Below are 6,683 nucleotides of genomic sequence, written 5' to 3' on the forward strand. Positions count from 1 at the left end.
CTCATCGTTAGCTTCCACGTTAACTAACGTGGAAGTTAACGTGGCTCCTTGGGGGTTGTGTGGTTGCTTCCAACGTTAGTGACGATGTTGAGTGTCACTAACGTTGTCGACAACTCTCACTTCTTACGTTAGCTCCCACGTTAACCAAGTTAACCTGCAAGTTAACGTTGTGTGTTGCATCCTTAGGCCAATGTTAGTGACAATGTTGAATGTCACTAACATTGGCTTCTCTTCCCCCTTTAACGTTAGAGGCCACGTTAACTAGGTTAACGTGGGCTCTAACGTAGCACTCATGAGTGCTTGCCAACGTTAGTGACAATGTTAAGTGTCACTAACGTTGGCTCAACTTCCCTTCTCCACGTTAGAGTGCACGTTAACTTAGTTAACGTGACTCTTAACATGGGAAATGATGGCTTTGAGAGTGTTATTGGCAATCACTTTTCTCATTAACCTTGCAAGTTACCTCCCTTTCCTTGCATCCTTTAGTCCTGAAATCAAGCAACAGAGTGCATCAAAGTTCTAGTCCAAGTCATAGGTAATACAGCATACAATTTGTCGCTAAATTCATGCAAAATCCTCATGAAATAATGTAAAATGCACAATGTATGCTTGAATCAAGGTGTAGGTGAATATCTACCCAAAACTAGCTTATTTCCTAAAGAAATGCATGAAACTACCCTAAAAACAGTAAAGAAAAGGTCAGTGAAACTGGCCAAGATGCCCTGGCATCACAACACCAAACTTAAAGCTTGCTTGTCCCTAAGCATGTACTGGAACAAGAGAATGATGATGGAATATCAAGAGCAATGAGTTATTCTTGTGGAAGTCATATCACTGATTTTATGGTGGTTTCATGCATAGCAACTTAGGTTCATTCCTGGCTTTCAGACCTTTATCATGTCTTAAAACACTCACTTTGCTTACATCCCATGAGACTTTTATTCATTGATCCCTTTATTGTCATTTCAGAGCTTATTGGTGTTCTTAGGCTAAGTGCTCTGTAAGGGGGCAACTTTTTAAGATAAGCTTTCAGCCAACACTCCCAAACCAGTTGGTTCAAGGTGCTAGGTGTTGAAGCACCCCTAAGGACTTACTCCTCAAGTCTCTCCCCCATACATACACACCACAGGCATATGGTTCATTTATTTTCCTTCTTGAGACCTTGGTGTCCAGCACCTCTTTGGGTTACTAAATGCTCTGTGGTGAGGTTTACTCTTGATAATGGACTTTTAGCTGATAATCCTGGGTTAGTTGACCCAAGTTACCAGGTCATAAAGCACCCCTAAGAGCTTATTCATCCAAGTAGATCCCTCACACAGGAACACCACAGACACAAATCTTAAGATCAAAACTATTGGTGCCTAGCCTTATTGCTTACTCTTTTTCTTTTGTTTTTCCACTTTCATTATTCTTTTCTCTTTCTCTTATTAGGATCTTGTCATATACTTAGTCTCATGAGTATATCCAAAGTCAAGTATTCAGGATAGATAGTTGTCCCCATAGCCTTGTGGTTGAACCAACTTAGCTAACTTATGACTACCCCAAAGATTCATGAATGCACTTCCACATTATGAACTCTACTCTGGTCTTTTAAAAACATAAACATTCTCTTCTTCATTTGATTTAAGGGGACAAGCTTACAAGAAAGTAAAGTAAGGATGCAGTGACATAAAGACTAGTGCACATAGACTTTCTTCAATACCAAAAACCTAAAAGACATAATTGAAAAAGGTTTAAACATAACATGGAAGCAAGTTCTATTTCATACAAGATCTTTCTTATTTAAAACATAGAGAAAGATGGAACAAAGAAGGAACTCCACCACCTTTTACTGTTGTGGATGTCCATGCTCTTTTCCTTGCTTGTCCTCCTTGTTTCCTCTTGCATTTTCTCGCATCCGTGCCAATCTTACTTGCTTCCAATCTTCAAGTGCCTTCCTCACTGACTCATGACTCTCTTCCACCCTTTGTCTTTCCTTTCGTGCTAAGTCATCCTTCATTTCGTCATACTTGGCTATTCCTGGATGCAATATTGGCAGCTGTCCCACTAAGTAACCGAGCCTGGCTTGAGTGTTTATATGATGTCCTGTTTCGCTCATGTAAACTCCTTCTGCTAATGCCCTTTGCTCGTCCAATAGTTCTGCCTGTTCTATTTGTCTTCGATGCATCTCATGTATGTGCGCCCCTTGATGTGCTTGGATGTTGATTAGCCTCTGGGTGGATTCTTGTTGCTCGTTTTGCCTTTGTTCCATCCTGTTGAATGTTTCTCCCCATTGTTGTCTTTGACTTAGTTGCTGTTCCATCATTTGCCTTTGCCACTCACCTTGCTGAGTCATCCATCTTGAAAGTGTTTCCTCTTGCTGCCCCATCATCTGTAGTTGAAGCTCTTTCTGTGCTCCTTGGCTTTCCAAATATTGTCTAGACAAGCCATCAATGGCCTCCTACAATTGGTGCATGTCCAAGGTTTGTTGTGCTTGACCCTCTAAGACTTGTCCTTCCACTACTTGAGGGGCTGTTTTCTTCCTTTGCTTCCGCTGAGGCAAAGGGGATGCTGCAGCTTTCATCCTTCGTACAGTTATTGGGATGCCTTCCTTTATCCACATGGGGTTCTCATCTTCAAAAACTACCCCAGCTTTCTTGCATATTCGGTAAATAGTGCTGGGTAACCTAACGTTCCTTTTGAGTCGCTTTTCTCTGCCATCTTTCTAATACCTTCAGCTATGAGTTCATGAACCTTGATTTCTCCTCCCTTCAGTATACAGTGCACCATTGTGGCTCTCTTGACATTCACCTCCGAGTTGTTTGCAGCTGGGAGAATAGACCTTCTCACTAGCTCAAACAACCCCTTGGCTTCAGGAGTGAGATCTGTTCTCTTGATGAACTTTGGGTTATTTCCCGCACCCCTTTCCCAGTCAGCTCCGGCTACACAAATATCTTGCAGAATCTGGTCATAATTGGGGTTGTCCAATCTTGAGTGATAGCTTTCTTCTTCAAATTGTATAGACCGTAGCTTCAATGCCCTCATGACACTCACGGGACCAAAGTCCACCATCTTTCCTCTCACAAAGCTTGTGTAAGACTCATCCTTCTTATCATATCGAACCGCATTTGCATAAAATTCTCTTATGAGATTTGCATTCACCTTAATGACCGGGTCAGTGAGGAGCTCCCATCTTCTCCTTTCTATCTTCTCTGTGATTTCGGGGCACTCAGTCTTTGTAATTTGAAATTCCAGCTCATAAATGATTTCCTTATCAACCATCCACCCTTATTGCAATGCATGATGCAAGCTTCTAAATCTCCTTTCATCATATGGGTGTTCTTCCATGGGTTCATTTCCCTTCCTTCTTTTAGAACCCGAAGACGCCATGAATGATAGTTAACATGTGAAGGTAGTAAGGTTGTGGAGACTTTTGGTTGTTTAGGGTTTTATGGCAATGAAGAGAGTGAGGGGAGGAATGTTTATAATCGGATAGAAGGTGTCTTGTACCGAAAGGAAGAGTGGTGAAGGGTGTGTGATGACAATAAAGGGTGGTACGGACAAGGGTCGTTTATATAGAGAAGTTGTGAGAGAATGGAGGGTGTAGATTGATGAAGTGGTCACTTGATGGACGGTTGGGGTTATGCATGGCTAGAAGACAAGGATCATCACTTTATGATGGGGATTGCTCGGTCTTCTAGGGGTGCCATTTTTTAATGTTGCATGGCAACATTTTCCGATGTATTCCCTTTTTAGAACAAGTGTGTAGCCCCTCCTTTTGTGGTGTCCGAACCTTCTTTGTTTGGTTGTCCAATCTATCCCTTTTAATGCTCCTTTTATTTTCCTATAAAGACAAACTAAGAAAAGTAAGAAAAGATATTAAAATGACCATATGAACTTTACGGCTAATATTAATAAAAGGGAAGAAAGGATTTGATTGTTTATTTATGAATTTCAACTAACTAACTAACTATTGGCGGGTCCTTATATGCATTTTGGTGGCACCATGGGGTGACACCAAACTTAGTTTGAAGCAATGTCATGAAAAGTTTTGTTCAAAGCTCCCAAGACTAGCATGCATCTTGGTTTGCTTTGAACACCAAACTTGTTCTTCACTATATACTGCATGATAAAGATTTCACCAAGTGTTTGTCAAGTTTGGGTTGAAATTCATAAACATTGATTTATTCATTATTTTAAAAACATATAAAACATGGGTTGCCTCCCATGAAGCGCTTCTTTAGCGTCACTAGCTTGACGTTTTTCCTTCATCAGGGTGGTTGGTAGTGCTTAAAGTCCTCCCCTCTTGCTGTGGACTTATATCCATTGGTTGGATCAATGATCTCCACATGTTCCAGGGAAAGAACTCTGTTGATAGTGAAAACCTTGGGTAACTGAGATGGTACAGTGGGGAGATTAGGGGGAATATCTGGGAAGTAAGCTGAGACAACTCTATCCCCTGGAGAGAAGTCTTCCGTAGGGATTTTCTTGTTCCTCCATCTCCTTGGTACCTTCTTCTTTGTTTCTTTTGAGGTTGCCTTCCCCTTGGTGACCTCTTTTTTCCAAGGAGTTGTGATGCTGTCTTCACCTGCCTCTAGAGGTTTAGGTTCCTCCAACTTTTCCTTGAGCTGTGGTAATTGCTGTTTTCCTTGTTTATCTATTAAGGGGATCTCAGAATGAACTGGCTGTGCTTCAGTGCTTGTTTCCTTGTCCTCTTGATCTGTTTCTTTTGAGAGTTTGAAAACATTGAAGCTGAGTCATTCATCATGGATTCTCAATATTAGCTCTCCTTTCTCTACATCGATAAGTGCTCTGGCCGTAGCTAGGAATGGTCTTCCCAATATGATTGGATGAGTGTGACTTTCTTCCATGTCCAGGATGACAAAGTCTGTTGGGAGAAAGTATTTCCCAACCTTTAGCAACACATTTTCCACCACTCCTATTGCTTGCTTTTGAGTTTTGTCAGCCAGTCTGATGATTACATCTGTGGGTATTATCTCATTGATCTGCAGCCTCTTCGCCAGGGATAAGGGCAGTAAGTTGATGCTGGCCCCCAAATCACATAGTGCTCTATCGAACATAGTCTCACCTATGGCACAAGGGATGTGAAAACTCCCTGGGTCTCTTCTTTTCGTAGGCAGCTCAGGTTGAATAAGGGCACTACATTCCTTGTTCATTACTATAGTCTGGCCTCCTTTGAGTGAGCTTTTCCTGGGAAGAAGTTCCTTCATATACTTGATGAATGCAGGCATTTGTTGAATTGCCTTGATGAATGGTATGTTTACATGCAGAGATGCAAACAAGTCTAGGAACCTTGAGTATATTCTCTTTCCCACAGCACCATTGAGCAGTTGAGGGAAGGGAGCATAGAGCTTCAGTAGCTCTTGTTGTGAGATTTCTGGTTCTTGGTGATCTCTATCCTTCTCCTTTGTTGAGTTGTCTTAAGGTTGTTTGCAAGATTTGCCTTTCTTGTCTTCAGTCTCTTGATCACTCGTAGTGACCATTTTGCAATCTTCCCATCTTACTTTCTTTGCTTCTCCTTTGGGGTTTTTCTCCGTGTCACTTGGGAAGCTATCAGTAGGTTTGGGAATCTTCTCAGCTAAATATCCCACCTGGAATTCCAGCTTCCTGATGGTCTCTCCCTGGTTCTTAATATTGGCTCACACCTCCTCTTTGAACACCTTATTTTCTTGAATCTCTTGGCATATTCCTTCAAGTAAGGCTTCAATCTTAGAGAGCTTGTCATCAATTGATGAGTGATTCGGAGCAGATGTGCTGTTTTGGTTTTGATAGGCGTGTGGAGAAGTGTTATTGTGGGGGTGTTGAGATGTCCTCTGTGTGAACTGCTGATGAGCTGCATTTTTGTTGGAGTTGTAACGTCTCTGGTCTTGGTTTTGATCTTGCTCACTTTCCCACCCAAAGTTTGGGTGGTTTCTCCATCCAGGGTTGTAGGTCTTGGAGTATGGATCATAGTTTTTCCTTGGTGAATTCCCAATGTAGTTGGCTTGCTCCTGACTCCCCTCTGCTTCTTCATTCACTCCTTCTTGGGTTGTTGATGAAGTGGAGATTGCTGCTACTTGGTTCATCTCCATCTTCTTGGTGAGGTCAGCCAGCTGCTGGGTAATGAGCTTGTTTTGGGCCAACAGAGCATCTACATTGTTTAGCTCCATTACTCCTCTTGTGTTCCCTCTTTCGGAAGCATAGAAGTAGTCGTTCTCTGCTACTGTTTCAATAACATCTATGGCTTCCTCAATAGTCTTCTTCTTGTTCAAAGATCCTCTGGATGAATGGTCTACGGCCTTCTTTGACTCATAAGAGAGTCCTTCATAGAAAATGTGCAGCTGCACCCATTTGTTGAACATGTCAGGTGGACACCTCCTTGTTAAGTCCTTGAACCTCTCCCATGCTTCATATAGAGTCTCACCATCTTGTTGCCTGAAAGTTTGGACCTCAGCTCTCAGCCTATTGATTCGTTGAGGAGGGTAAAATCTTGCTAAGAATTTGTTCACCACGTCTTCCCAAGTTATCAAGCTTTCCATTGGGAAAAATTCCAGCCACTTGGCTGCTTTGTCCCTAAGTGAGAATGGAAATAGGAGCAGTCTATAGGCGTCAGGGTGAACACCATTAGACTTCATTGTGTCACATATTCTCAAGAAGGTGGTCAAATGTTGATTGGGGTCTTCTTGAACACCTCCTCCAAACGA

At 42.1% G+C, this 6,683-nt stretch overlaps 1 non-coding gene across 1 annotated transcript; it reads left to right on the forward strand.

Annotated features, from left to right (window-relative positions):
- The first annotated feature begins 6,339 nt into the window (after positions 1-6,339).
- LOC112788470 (small nucleolar RNA R71) lies at positions 6,340-6,443 on the forward strand. Its single transcript, XR_003195832.1, has one exon. It is a non-coding gene; the product is annotated as a small nucleolar RNA R71 (small nucleolar RNA).
- Positions 6,444-6,683: the final 240 nt, after the last annotated feature.

The sequence above is a fragment of the Arachis hypogaea genome, chromosome 20 (assembly GCF_003086295.3).
Source record: "Arachis hypogaea cultivar Tifrunner chromosome 20, arahy.Tifrunner.gnm2.J5K5, whole genome shotgun sequence".
Classification (NCBI taxonomy): Eukaryota; Viridiplantae; Streptophyta; class Magnoliopsida; order Fabales; family Fabaceae; genus Arachis; species Arachis hypogaea.